The sequence below is a fragment of the Trichechus manatus genome, unplaced genomic scaffold (genome assembly GCF_000243295.1).
Source record: "Trichechus manatus latirostris isolate Lorelei unplaced genomic scaffold, TriManLat1.0 scaffold00231, whole genome shotgun sequence".
Lineage (NCBI taxonomy): Eukaryota > Metazoa > Chordata > Mammalia > Sirenia > Trichechidae > Trichechus > Trichechus manatus.
Genome location: NW_004444167.1, coordinates 3259149 through 3274479, shown reverse-complemented (window position 1 = coordinate 3274479; position 15331 = coordinate 3259149). Strand labels below are relative to the sequence as shown.

General features: G+C 38.2%; 1 pseudogene; it reads right to left on the bottom strand.

Moving 5' to 3' along the window:
- Positions 1-2706: 2706 nt before the first annotated feature.
- LOC101341879 (phosphatidylinositol 4,5-bisphosphate 3-kinase catalytic subunit beta isoform pseudogene) overlaps positions 2707-15331 on the bottom strand; it is a 43942-nt pseudogene continuing 31317 nt past the window's right edge.

The window sequence follows — 15331 nt, the reverse complement described above, 5'->3', positions numbered from 1 at the left end:
CCCACATCCCATAGTGATCTTCTCATGTTGAGTCTCTTTTTAATTATATAATGGCTGTTTCAGAGTCCTCCTTCTGTTGAAGATGCCACAAGGCCCACTGGGAGAAACAGAATCATTTCTTTGGTATCTCTATTTATGAGCGAAGAAATTTTTTCTAGGTGCCTCCAGCAGATTTCTGTTCATGTTTTATTAGCTTAAACTGGATTATAATCTTACCCCTAAACCGACAATGTATGGAAGAATGAGGTCACTGTGTTTATCTTGGCCCAGTCAGTGTTCTGGTGACGTGAAGTAAGAGGGGGAGAAATGGAACTCAGAACAAAATTGAGGCTCTTCCAGCATGGGAGAAGGGGAAATGGCTACAAGGTAGGAAAACAAGAGTCTGCCTCACATTCAAACACAATATTAGCCAATGACACCTCTCAAAAAAGTAGCAATGCTTCTTCCTCTCCTATTTGTTTTCCAATGATTGAGTAGGCCAAAGCATTTCCTGACTCTTGGGGACACATCCAGTGGCTCAGTGGTCGGACTCTTCTGCCAAAACATTTTAATCATCTTAATGACCATAAATTATATATATTGTTTGCATTAAAGTATTGGCTATGACTAAGTCCAGAGGTTTCTCTAGGACACCTTTTTGAAATAATAAGTTTTAGACCAGTTGTCTTCCTAAGCCAACTTGCAAAGTAGAAAGACCTTATGCTCAGTTATTCTCACCTCTCCTTTCTGTTCCTTTTGTCCCACCTAATATGGTGACCCTAAATCTTTTTCTAGAGGCCCAGAGTTATGTCAAACCTCCTTGTAGAAGTGTTCTGATACCAGTCACTTACACTGGAGGGTAAATTTGTCATGTATCTATGTTACTTTTGGTAACACATGACAAACAGGTATGCTTGTATTGATAACTAATCTCTAACAGTAGAAAGAAGAACGTTTTGGTTTTATGTGCACAAAATTTTAGGTATCAGCTAAGAGAGTATGTAAAATAATTTAGAGGATCTTAGGAATTTTCTGGCACACTAAGCTTCTAACATAGTTTGAAGGCTTTTGAAAGCATATTTCAATTAACCAGGTAAAGTTTGTGTGTGTGTGTAAGGGAAAAGGAGAAAACAAATTTTTTTTTTTTTTAAACCCGCTCACCCATTTATTTGACTGAAAATTTTAAGAAGGACAACAAATTAAAACAATTTTTAAATAAAATTCCTATAGAAGACTCAGTCATAGGGCAAATACTGAGTTCTCTTTCCCATGTCATTGAGGACTGAGAGCTCCCAATATCTTTGGAGAATAAGCGGTAGTTTTGCCGGTTGTTGCCAGTACTCAGAAAGAGCAGAAAATTTTAAGAAGGACAACAAATTTAAACAATTTTTAAATAAAATTCCTAGAGAAGACTCAGTCATAGGGCAAATACTGAGTTCTCTTTCCCATGTCACTGAGGACTGAGAGCTCCCAATATCTTTGGAGAATAAGCAGTAGTTTTGCTGGTTGTTGCCAGTACTCAGAAAGAGCATTCATTCACACATTCAAACCAGTAGTTCTTATCGCACATATTAATATTATTTGCCATCTAGCACCCTAAATGTATGGTACCTCAACAAATAAAGAATGCCATGTGGCATAAAACCATTTCAATTTGAACTAATATCCTTGAAAAATCACATTAATACAAGTTTTAATAAATACCGTAAGAACTGCTGGCATTTTAATAAAATGCTAGATTTTAGATCTGGAGTTTATTCCATAAATAGGTTCCTTTTCATCGGTTTTCCTTCTTGAATAATTTGTTGAAGTATTATGTTCTGTGAACTCTTTCATAGATACCATGTAAAAACTGTATTAATATGTGCTTCATTACAGAAGCAGCTGGAAGAACTGGATCACACAGTTAACTGAAAGGTAACTTTAAGGAAAAGCTGGGTTTTTTTGTAAAACTTTAAAACTCAGGGTGAAGAAAACAGAAGAAACATCTTTTTTACATAGAACTCCCACTAGAAATTTTATAAATATATATGCAGCATGCAGCATACATATATATGTGTATATTATATATATTTATATATATACCATATTGATATATATTAGATGTATTTATATAACATTTGCCTCAACAGTAGATTTTCAGTAAGTCTTGTTGGATGGCAGATAAATATTAACAAAGAATTAACAAGTTTCCACAGATTTAAAACTTTTTTTTGAAAAATAATCATAATTTCAAATTATATCACAATTTGTAGTTTACACAATTTAAAAAAAGAAGAAAAATACCTATCCTTTAAGCCTTGTTTGGAAAGTAAGAACAGCCACCAGCCCCAGGTATGGATAGATTGGCTGAGTGATAACACTTGGTCACAATACTGAAAAGAAGTGTATACATCTTTCTGTAAAAGTACCAAACACTAAAAATAAAATAAAATAAAGAAAAAAAATCTTTAGTAGCATTCCTTGGCGTGCAAATTCAGCAGGAAGTGGTTATCCATAATGTTGACATTTTTCATAATGAGTCTCTGTCCAGCATTCAAAAAGCAGGGGGTGGTCATCAGGGACTTTTCAGGTTAGGTTCTGTGGAATGCCTTGATCTTCTTTTAACTGAATTCCATGATTTCATTCCCTTTATAACATCTCTGGCAGGGTCATGTTCAATTTAGTGCAAGTGCAAAATGAAAACTAAACAAAACCAACAAATACATTAGGAGCAAAGGCTGATCATTAAGATCTGTAGTCTTTGCGAACTGTGTGGGTCATCCAGTTTACTTCAGTAGTCCAGCTTTCCCTGAGTGCCTCATCAAATTTTTGCTTGAATTGTTCGAGTGCTTCTTCTTCACTCTACCCTAAGGCAAGAGAATCCTTGAGATACTGCATATCCTTGACTGACATGAGCTCAGGAAGCCCTGCAGTCAACATCAACGCAAACAGAGTAATGAAGAGACTCCCATGCCGTCGTAAGATCAGATACGCATCCTCAGAACACTGGTGGAACTGCCCAAACTTTTCCGTGTTTCCTGTTTTTCCTTGTCGAATGACATGAATGAAATCATAGGTAAGAATAAAAGGCACTCACTCCCTTTTCATGCCAAATTTAGACTTGAAGTTTCCAAGAATATGTCCAAAGTCAGTGTGGAAGAGCTGGCAAGTTTTCTTGATCATAATGTTGTCGCTATGTCTGTCACCAATCCCAAGGACATAAGAAGCTACACAGTAGCCAGCACAGGACAGGGTAAACTTCTCAATAGCTCAGTCCAGGTCATCCCCAGAATTGTATTGTTTAAGCCAGTTCAGAAGCGTATCTTTGTTGAAAGCCGCAGCAGCTGTCACATTGCTACTGTTCAGACTTCGGCAATTGTTTCAGAGGTGCTCACAACTTCCATCAGGCCAGAGCAGTCTCCTGTTGCTAAATAGCCATAAGGCAGCAACCAAAGATCTAGACCAGCTTCTTCCCAGAGTAAATCCATCAAGCACAGCACCTGAAGTGTCAACATATCCTGTCATAAATCATCACCATTTTTAAAAATCACTCCGACTGAATCCTCACCACTTTGTTGTATACCAGCCACAAAGGCTTCATCTTGGAATCCATGTATTTGTACTTTTCAGCATAGAGTTCTGAGAGGATGACACATGGGTTCAGAGGTGACTGTAGGTCAGTGAAGGCTTCCCAGTAAGCATTCTCTTTTAAGCAGGTGTGCATGGCCTCCTTCCCTTTGGCTCTGTTTAGCTTCATTGCATTTAAGTTTTTAACGTAAGTGCTTCAACCTGCTTGGAAAGCACTTTCATGTGGCCTATGCTAGGAGGAAACAATTTTGAGATGCATGTTTTATATTTGATCCTAATTAGGTTCATATATACTATCTCCATTCATCAGTTTATAGGAGTTTTGTCTGGAATACATGTTGTTGTTGTGTCATCGAGTCGATTCCGACCCATAGCGACCCTACAGGACAAAGTAGAACTGCCCCATAGGGTTTCCTAGGCTGTAATCTTTATAGGAGTAGATTGCCAGGTCTTTTCTCTCACAGAGCTGTTGGTGGGTTTGAACCACTGACATTTCAGTTAGCAACTGAGCACTTAATTGTTGTGCCACCAGGGCTTCTTTGGAATGTACAGATAAAGTAATTAAAATAAGTATACAGGGGGAAAACACACCATGGTGTTTAAAAACCACTTAGAAATAATTTTATTTCTAATCAACTGCTTTAAATAATATTTTCTCAAAGATTAAAAAAAAAATCACTAAAATGTTTTCATTTTCTTCTAAAAATCTGCTTCGATTCATATCATCTGTTTAATTGAGTTTAATGCTCCACATACAACACCCAAAGTCAGTGAAGTGTTCTTAACTGCTTGATGAGTTTTAAAAATTTAAACTCAGATTATGTCAGGTTTCTGACATGTATTCTGCCTCAGTAACTACGTTATTTTTTTTTTTTCTCCATTTCCTTTGGATAGACTGATAAGAAAAATATTTGTCTCTAACCTGTCAATGAGAAGGAATACTAATTAGAATAAAATGTTCAAAAGAACTAATTATGATTTATAAGAATTAATTATTTCTTCATTAAATCCATTTATGAGAAGTTAAAATAAATATACTGTGTGTGAAGTTTTAGCCAAAAGACTAATTTGACACGAGCCCTTTGCGAAGGCTTCCTCAATGCAACTATATCTGGGGCCATAGGAGCCCTCCCTACTGTGGACCCCTAAAAATATTTATCTGGTTCAAACTTCTATTATTTTATTTGCCAAGGTATATTACAATTATATGTATACTCTTTTAAACTACAAACCTTTGGAACCCAAGGAGTGTTTCTAAATAAACTCTGCATGTCTAGTATCTAATGCCTATTAGAAATGCCTTGCCCATTTTGGGCTCCTCACTTTGGATTCCTCTCTGACTTGATGGCAACGGGTTTGGTTTTTTAGGTGCTTGGTTAAGATTGGAATTGTGCTGGACCCTCCAGGTAAGGGGATAACAGTTGGCAGTCAAGGCTACCTTGCCATTTTCCATTCTTCTTCCTAATCTAAATTGAGCACTGTTAGAGTTCTCTCAGTTCTGCCCTTCCTTATGTCTGGATTCATTCATTCAAAATATATTTATTAAATACCTGTTATATGCCAGTCAAGAAGCCCTGGTGGCACAGTGGTTAAGCGCTCGGCTGCTAACTGAAAGATCAGTGGTTTGAACCCACCCACTGCTCTGCAAGAAGCAGATAGCTTCCATAAAAATTATAGCCTTAAAAACCCTATGGAGCAGTTTTACTTTGTCCTATAGGGTGTCTATGAGTCAGAATCAACTTGGTGGCAATGGGTTTGGTTTTTGGCTTGTATGTCAGTCACTGCTTCAGCTTCTGGGGTCCATTAGTGAATGAAACAGACACAATTCTGCTCTCATGTAGCTTACGTTGAAGTTGGAAAGACAGTCAGTAGAGGAATAATCAAACAGACATAGAATATGTCAGGTAGAGTTCCTGGGTGGTGCAAAGGTTAATGTGCTCAGCTGCTAACTAATAGACTGGAGGTTTGAGTACACCCAGAGATGCCTTAGAAGAAAGGTCTGGCAATCTATTTCTGAAAAATCAGCCATTGAAAACCCTGTGGAGTATAGTTCTACTCTGACACACATGGGGTCACCATGAGTTGGAATCGACTTGACAGCAACTGGTTTATAATGTCAGATAGTGATGAGTGTCTTGAAGAAAAGTGTAACCTGACCTTACTAAAGCCAGTAAATTTCTATTAGTCCTTAAACTAGCCCAAATCAGATTTAGCTTGCCCTGCATGCAGAGAAGGGCCAGTTGCAACGCTAATTGACCTCAACAGCGGACGCAGCAACAGGAGGAATGAATCAGAAGGAAAATCATCACCCGGACCCTATTTCGAAGGGAGAGGTCTGACAAGAACCACATCACCTCCTGTTTCCTGGACATCTTCTATAGCGTTCCCTCCACAGAACACCTGTGCGGCCACCAGCTTGCTGCCCAAATCACATATAAGCCCTGCTTCCCCGTAGCTTGGGGAGTCAGATCTGAGGAACTTCCTCCTGGCTCCTTGCTCTGCGCATTGGAATACAGTTACTTTCTCTTTCTCAAAGACCAGCGTCCAGATAATTGAAAAGTCTGAGCGTGCCAGATGAGGACTGACATTTTAGGGTTCAGTAAAAAAAGTAAAGAAGATAATGGGATAGACAGATGCTATTTTTAGATAAGGTGTTTAGATCACTTGTCTAAGGTCGCTAAGGTTGTAATAGTTGAGCAGAGGCAGTGGATGTCTGGAAGAAGAGTGTTTCAGGCAGAGAATAGCAAGGGCAAGAGCCCAAGGCAGGAGCATGTGTGGTGTGCTCAACAAGTAGTAAGAAGAACCTTGTGGCTGGGGCACAGTAAGGGAGAGGGAGAATGATAAGAAGTGACGTCATAGAGGGAGTGGATGTCCAGTATCGTAGGACCTTAAATGCAATGGTAAGGGCTCTGGCTATTATTCTAATACGCACACACACATATATCTATATGTGAATATATTTGGACATTATTTTAGTATAATATGGGAAACCACTTATGGTTTTGAACAGATATGATTAGATATGATTTATTTTTGAAAGGTTTATTCAGCTGCTCTGTGGATTATGAACGGGAGGAAGGCAAGGGTGAAAGCAGACAGAACAATTAGAAATCTATTGCCATAATACAGGCAAGAAACCATGGTAGTTTGGACTAAGAGAGTAACATGGTAGTTTGGAGTAGGGTAGTAGAATGAGTGGGAAGTAGTTTCTGGATTTATTTTGAATGAGAGCCAATGGGAATTACGGATTGATTAGATCAAGACTGAGAGAAAGAAAAAACTCAAGGATAGCTCCTTGGATTTTGGCCTGAGCAACTGGAAGAATGATATAACTATTGTGGGGTAGGAAACACTGTGGGATAGGCAAGAAGACGGCAGGGAGGAGCTGGTTTGGAGTGGAAGAGGAATCAGAATTCATCTTGGAGCACTTTAAGGTGCTTGCTAGACACCCAAATGGAGTATCCTAGATTTCAGGGGAATGGGCAAGGCTTGAGGTTCAAATTTAGGAATTATTAGTGCCTTCAAGCCATAGAATCAGATGGACTCACCTAGGAATTAACTATATTAAAAAAAAAGAAGAAGAAAACTGAGACATGAGGTACACCAACATTTATGGGTCAGAAAGAGGAAGATAATTCAGCAAAGTAAAGGCAGAGGAAGCAGCTACTGAGGAAGCCAGGAGAGTGTGCTGTCAGAGAAGTAGAAAAAGAGAGACAGTGCTATCTAGTGAGAGCTTTCTTTCTGCTCCGAATGTTTTCTTCCCATTTTCTACGAACTTCAAAAAGTGAGACTGATACTATGATCTAATTGATGTATCAGAATTACTGGATCAGGGCCAATGCATTTGCTTTCCCCAACTTGTGAAGGAAGGAGCACTGGTGGTGCAGTAGTTAAGCACTCAGCTGCTTACTGGAAGGTCAGTAATTCGAACCCACCAGCCATTCCACAGAAGAAAAATGTAGCAGTTTGTCTGCATAAAGATTACGGCCTTGAAAACCCTGTGGGGCAGTTCTACTCTGTCCTATACGGTTGCTATGAGTCCGAATAGACTTGATGGCAACGGTAACTTGTGAAGGACTGTCTAAATGGTCCATTGTAGGGTATGCTGTTCCTGGTTCCATCATTTAGTGAGTCAACATAGTTAAGGAGCTGTGTGGTAGACAGCCCAGATGTTTGGAATATGCTCATGAGAACTTATACAGACCCAGGTCTGAAGAACATTTTATTTATTATGGTGACTCTTCTAATGCATTATTTTGGTAAAAATGTATGAATGTCTTGGAAGTAATTATAATAAATGGCTTCTTATATGGTCTCTTAACAACTGGCTGGAATAGTTTCTACCTTCTTCATAAAATATACTGAATGATTCTGTAGTCACACATTGCTCCCAGCCATAGGCTTCTCTCTACAATGCCTGTACCTTTCTGCTCCCTCTTTAATTAGGATTCTGCTCAAGAGTTGTATTTGTTCCCAAATCTGTTTATGCCAGTTGAAATTATTGGGGCAATAACTAAGTTAAATATTTGTACACTGGTATAATATGAAAACAAAATATGACTTGCTAAAATAATTCTTAAAATGTGGTGTTGGAAAGGTAACTAAAATGATAGGAGGGAATTATAAAGAATTATGAAGCATTTATAACCAAGTTCTGAATGCAGATTGCTTTACTTGCCTCTTCAAGCTCCTGTTATACTTGGAAAGAAGGGAGGAAGAAAGGAAGGAAAGGATGAAAGAAGGAGGGAGTGAGGGAAGGAGGGAGAATAGGAAGGGAGGGAAGGAAAGAAGGAAGGAGGGAAAGAAGAAAGAAGAAAAAGAAGTAGGGAAGAAGGGAAGGGAGGGAGGGAGGAAGGACAGAAGAAAGGAAGAGAGGAAGGAAGACAAAAAGAAACACAAAAAATGAAAGAAAAAAGAGAAGAAATTTAAAAAAGGAACAAATTGGAATTGCAAGTGGCACACTTTGGATGTGATTCATGAAATAGACAATCTAAAACTTCAATTAACAAATCCTCCAAAAAACATGATGTGTCTGCATATATACATCAAAATATTGACAAATGAATGCAAATGTATGTTTTCAATTAAAATGTTTAAGAAACGTACTGTTATTTTTATTGGACGTGCTGTAAAACTCACTGTGAGTACCTACAACTGCCTTTCCTTATGTTTGTGTTTATGTGTATGTATTTATTTGTGACTTAGAAATACTGATTAGTTTTATTTTTAAAGGGTCAATGTTGATGCAAAACAACCCAGGCAAAGTGACTATCTCTTTTCAAAATAGCTTATTCTGATGAGAGAATTTATGAATCTGTTGACCTGTATGCATTTGAGTGTTTCCCCCTATTCTTAGCCTAGAATTTACATATCAACATTTAAAAAAAAATCTATTACTCAGTATTCTAGGGGAAATAGGAGAATATTGAAAGAGCAATTCATTTTATTCTTCAAAGGAATTTATACTTAATATTGCAATTTGAATTAATTAAAAATATAGAGGTACTTTTTTACAAATTTGACTTTAACAGTATAAAATCTACATTTATTAGTTCCCCATATGTTAACTTTGAAAAACATGATAAAAATAACTTAAAATGCTTATTTGGAAAACAGAATGAAATAGCTGAGTTTTCTTTAAAAAGACTCAAAATTTAGTTAAAAGAATTATCTGTGTGAGCTAAATTGACAATGACAACTCGAAAGGTCGAATGGGAAGCTTAGAGGCAGTGAGTTTATGTTAATGGGGGAAGAACAATTTGGAAAAGGAGATTGAGAATGGCTGCACAACTTGAAGAATGTAACCAACATCACTGAATTGTACATGTAAAAATTGTTGAATAGGGTTTTTTGGCTGTATATACTTTCACCAAAATTAAAAAAAAAAAATGTAAAAGTGACTGGTGCTATGCAAATGTCAGGTAAGCTTTATTGTTATTAACACATCTCAAAGGAAGTTAAAAAACAGTTGGAGAAAAACTGGGTGTAGGAGCTTGTCCTAGAGAAAATGGAAAACTGTTCAGCCGTCAAGCTAGGCCGGTACTACCCATCTACTCTGGCCTGCAAGAGGTCCCAGCAAGGGCTCCCTCGGGCTGAACAAGTTGTCTGTCATTATTCTGCTTTGTAATGAGTTGGTCAGAGAATTAGGCAGATTAATTTTCCAAACAACTTTGTTTTGCACAAAGTAAAGACTAGATGTTGCTTAACGCCCAGTTCTGATTTTTTTTTTTTTAATTTATTGTAGTAAAATAAATAAATAAACCCAAACCCATTGCTGTTGAGCTGATTCCAACCCATAGAGACTCCATAGGACAGAGTAGAACTGCCCCATAGGGTTCTAAGACTGTAATCTTTACAGAAGGAGCCCTGGTGGTGCAGTGGTTAAGTACTCAGATGTTAACCGAAAGATCAGCAGTTGGAACCCACCAGCTGCTCTGGGGGAGAAATGTGGCAGTCTGCTTCCCTAAAGATTGACAGCCTTGGAAATCCTATGGGGCAGTTCTACTCTGTCCTAAAGGGTCACTATGAGTGAGAATGGACTCAACAGCAGTGGGCTTGGTTTTTGGTTTAGGAATCTTTATGAAAGCAGACTGCCACATCTTTCTCCCACTGAGCTGACGGTGAGTTCAAGCCACTGACCTTTCTGTTAGCAGCCTAGCACTTAACCACTGCACCACCATGGCTCCTCAGTAAAATATATATAACATTAAATTTGCCATTTCAACTATTCTTAAGTGTACAATTTGGTGTCATTAATTACATTCACAATCTTCACCACCACAAATAGAAATTCAGTCCCCATTAACCAGTCATTCCTCTTCCCTCCCTCGCCCTGTCCTTAAGCCAAAAAACAAAAAACAAACCAACAAAAAAAACAACACACTACCATACTACCTGATGATGAGGAAGGCAGATGAATCTACAAACCCAGGAACTCCAAGGAGTGCCAGTTAGTAGAAGGTGAAATAGACGAGGACCTTTCCCTAGGGCCACACCCTGAATTCAGACTTCTAGTCTCCCAAACTGTGAGGAAATAAATTTCTGTTCTTCATTTCCGTCACAGCAGCACTAGGCAACCGAGACAGCTATTATGAATAGTGCTGCTATGAACACTGGTGCACAACTATCTGTTTGAGTCACTGCTTTCAATTCTTTTGGGTAAATACTCCTGTTCTGATTTTAACAGAAGGTAGATCATTACTAAAGGAGCCCTGGTGGCACGATAGTTAAGGATTCAGCTGCTAACCTAAAGGTCGGTGGTTCCAACCCATCAGCAGATCCGTGGGAGAACAGACCTAAGGGTCTGCTCCTGTAAAGATTCCCCGTTGCCACTGAGTTGATTCTGACTCATAGTGGTCCACATGACAGAGCAGAACTGCCCCATAGCTTTTCTAAGGCTGTAATCTTTACAGAAGCAGACCGCCACATCTTTCTCCCATGGAACGGCTGCTGGGTTCAAACCGCTGCCATTTCAGTTAGCAGCCGAGCACTTAACTACTGTGCCACCAGGCCCCTTTAAGGATTACAGCATAGGAAACCATATGGGGCAGTTCTACTCTGTCATGTGGGGTCACTATGAGTCAGAATCGATTCGACAGCATACAACTACAGAGCACTGCTAAAGACCCTGGATACGGTAAAACGTCTGTGCTCATCTACTAACCTAAAGGTTGGCAATTCAATCCCACCCAGCAGCAGCACAAAGGAAAGCCCTGGTAATCTGCTTCTGTAAAGATTGCAGACTACAAAACCCTATAGAGCAGTTCTACTCTGTAACACATGGAGTCACCATGAGTTGGAATCGACTGGAAGGCAGTGGGTTTAGAGCACTGCTGGCCAGTAACTAGTTATCAGCAAGCATGGCTGTTTCTGATGTCTTCCAAACTCAGAAGTTCCTGTTTGATGGAAATGATAAAACACACACTGCAGAGAGTCTATTGGTAAAAGGTAGGAATGCCAATTTAGGAATACATTTGAACACATGCCTGGCTTTATTTATTAAAGTTTGGTCTCAACAATGAGCCATGCATATGTACGTACACTCCAGTTGCCATTGAGTTGATTCCAACTCATGGTGACTCCATGTGGGTCAAAGTAGAACCGTGCTCCACAGGATTTTTAATGGCTGATTTTTCAGAAGTAGATTGCCAGGACTTTCTTCCAAGGCATCTCTGAGTGGCTCTCCAGCTGTTCGATTAGCAGCCGAGCATGTTACCTGTAACACTCAGGAATGAGACATCAATAGTATCCCTTAAAAAAACACCCAGATTTATTTAGGAAAAAAACTTTGAATCAGAGACAAGAAAAATTTAGGTTTAATAATTCAGGTTTAATTCATGTTTATTAGGTTTAATAATTAAGGAAGACTAAAGAAGAATTGATGCCTTTGAATTGTGGTGTTGGTGAAGAATATTGAATATACCATGGGCTGCCACAAGAATGAGCAAATCTGTCTTAGAAGAAGTACAACCAGAATGCTCCTTAGAAGCAAGGATGGTGAGATTACATCTCACATACTTTGGACATGTTATCAGAAAGGATCGGTCTCTGGAGAAGGACATGATGCTTGGTAAAGTAGAAGATCAGCAAAAAAGAGGAAGACCCTCAACAGGCTGCAACAATGGGCTCAAGCCTAACAACGATCGTGAGGCTGATGCAGGACCGGGCAGTGTTTCATTCTGTTGTACATAGGGTTGCTATGAGTCGAAACCGACTCCACGGCACGTAACAACAACAGCAACAATTCAGTTTCTTAAATTCGTCACTAAACCAAACAGTTCTTGATTATATTCAGCAGTAAACAATTTCAAGGATTAGAACTAAAAATGGACAGCCAGAGAGAAACTGGTTTAGGAATAATTACTGATTGACATTTTTCAGAACAAGATTGAAGATGATATACCCCAGAAGTCAGTTTTACAGCAGACAGTATGAACAGTAATAGTATGTAAATGATTCCTAAGAGGACACTTAAGACATCTGTCAGGAGTATTGCCTTCAGGAAACCCACTAATTGGGTAAATCTACATAACTTTTTTTTTTCAAACATGTTAGTTTTGTCTTGATATCTCACAGAAGAGAAGGACGTGAGGAAAGATGGGTAGGAATATAAAATAAATGGAATAAATGACAGAAAACAAACAAAAAAGGAAACATTCAAGTTGCCAGCCCAGGGTGCCTGATTTCACAGTGTCAACAGATGGTGTTTTTTTCTAGTTTCTCACAGTGTCTTAAATGAGTAGGCTTTCCAAGATATTTAGAAGGAAAAAAAATCAGTCCTTTTAAAACTAAAATTTAAGTCAAATCACAAAAGAACAAATAATATTTGAAGTTGGACTTTTATATCGTTCCTGACTCAGGAAAATACTATGGTAAAATTTAAAGGAAAAAGCACTAAATGTGAGATTCCCAAATGGCAATGTTCTATAAGATTTTAGTAGGAGTGCATGAAAATGATCAAATAAGTTTTGAAATCTATATTTTAGTTTTCTTTTTGATATTCATAATGTGTGAGAAGTCCTACACTAAAGAAACCTGTCAAACTTTGGTCCGTTATTTCCCATATACGTATATATATATTTTCTTACAGAAGACCGAAGTTTTTTTTTTTTTTTATAGAACTAAGTAATAGCTTCTTGAATACCTGGGGACATGGTTGTAATGCATTGGAACTAATTTGTTATACCCCTTACTGTGTTCTTGCCTATAGGCTCTGCAGAGGCAGGGAATACTTCAGCCTATCTCCTCATTGTGCTACATCTGGCATGTAACAGATGCTCAATAAATATCTTTTGAACTGAACTGAACAAGAAGAGTCATTCCTTGGTTGATATTTAGTCAGGTATATAGCCCTCATAATTAAATAGGTATAATTGACACATACACACATATACACACACAGTCATACATGCAGCTGATATTTCAATAGCAACGTACCAACCGAAAACAAAACAAACAAAAAAACTGCTGACCTTTTTGGTTAGCAGCCGTAGCTTTTAACGACTACGTCACCAGGGTTTCAATAGCAAGGTAGACATCATAAAATATTTTTACTTGTATTATCAGATTTTTATTCTCACAAAAACCTGTGAAAAAGCATGGGGAAAATGGCTAGCTGTCCACCAAAATTTGTATTTACCCACTCTTGAAAGTGACTATCTAGGTAAAAACTGTATTTCTCGGTCCCTCTCTACTCTTTATATCCAGGTGTGACTATTTTTCACCAATGCAATATGAATGGAAGTGAGGTCCATCACTCCTGGGACAAGGCTTTTAAGCAGTGTGTGTCGTCCTGTGTGTTTCTCTTCTCCTGCTACTGCATACGATAGAAGAGCCATAATGTGGGAAAAAAACAAACAAACAAAAAGCCTGGGCCCATGTCCTGTGTGGAAGAGAGCTGACCACTAAGTTGGAACAAACACACTGGACTGTTAAATGTTCAAGGAAAAAAAAATTATTGTGCTAAGCCACTGACACTGGGTTGTTGCAACAGCTAGTGTTACTCTGATCAGCGAAAAATAGCTATTACTATTCAACATATTATAGATATCGAAAAGTGGAAGAGTTAAAAGATTTAACTAATGCCAGTTAATGAAGGGCTTAGGTTTAAAATCCAGGTCTTTGAATCACAGAGGCCATACTCCTCTGAATACTCCATGCTGCTTCTTATCTGGGTTGGTCAGCCAGGGTTACTGGCAGAAGAGCTTCTTCTTTCTGAAGGCCTTGAATTTAGCATCTTGCATTTGTGAAGCTGATTTGACAACTCAACCTGAGAATGATGATTTTAATAATGATAATAATCATACCATCATCCATTTTTTAGCACTTTTCAGCTGGCAAAGTATTTTCTTATGTCTCATTTAATCCCCATAATAATCATGCATGCTATATAGGAAAAGATTTGTTCTATACCCATGTTCTACATGATGAGACTAGACCTTACATAAATAGTTTTGTCCAAAATCATATCATTCGGTTTGGAACAGGAGAATTGAGGATTTCTGGAGGCAGGTCTCTTGGAGAAAAAGAGAGAGAACGTTTTGATAGAATGCCTGAAATCACAAGTGTTTAAAAAACATTTGAGTGTATACTCTAGAAAAAGAGAGATAATTAAAACCTTTAGGAAAAAAGAAAATGATGTAAAAGAAAGAAAATGCAGTTTAAGTCCACTTGACTCTCTAGAGCACAGTAGCTATAATTATGTATGCAGTATTTGTTCATTCAGCTAGGACTAGTGATTAAACCATACAGTGTTCATGAGACAGAAAGGTGGGGTCAAGCTCTAAGAGACCTAAATCCTCATCCAAGATAGCAGGAACTCCGTGGATAATTTGAAAATAACTCATTAGGAAATATCAGTCTATGTATGATGTTTATATAGGGAGAGGTAACTGCTAGAGAAAACAGTTAAAATGGTTAAAAATAGATGCCTGTGAGGTGGTGCAACTCAGGGTTGAGAAGTAGGGTTCCAGTTTTCAGTATAGGTTAAGGTTTTCTGTAATATTTGGGGGTTTAATCACACATGTGTTATCCTGATTAGAAATAACATTTATTTCAAGTGACTATCAAAAAAAAAAAAAACAAATGAAGCCCATTGCCGTTGAGTCGAATTCTGACCCATAGCGACCCTACAGGATCGGAGTAGAACTGCTCCATAGGGTTTTCAAGGCTGTAATCTTTATGGAAGCAGACTGCCCCATCTTCTTCCTGCAGAGCAGCTGGTGGGTTCCAACCACCAAACTTTTGGTTAGCAGGTAAGTGCTTAATTAATTAATAATTATTA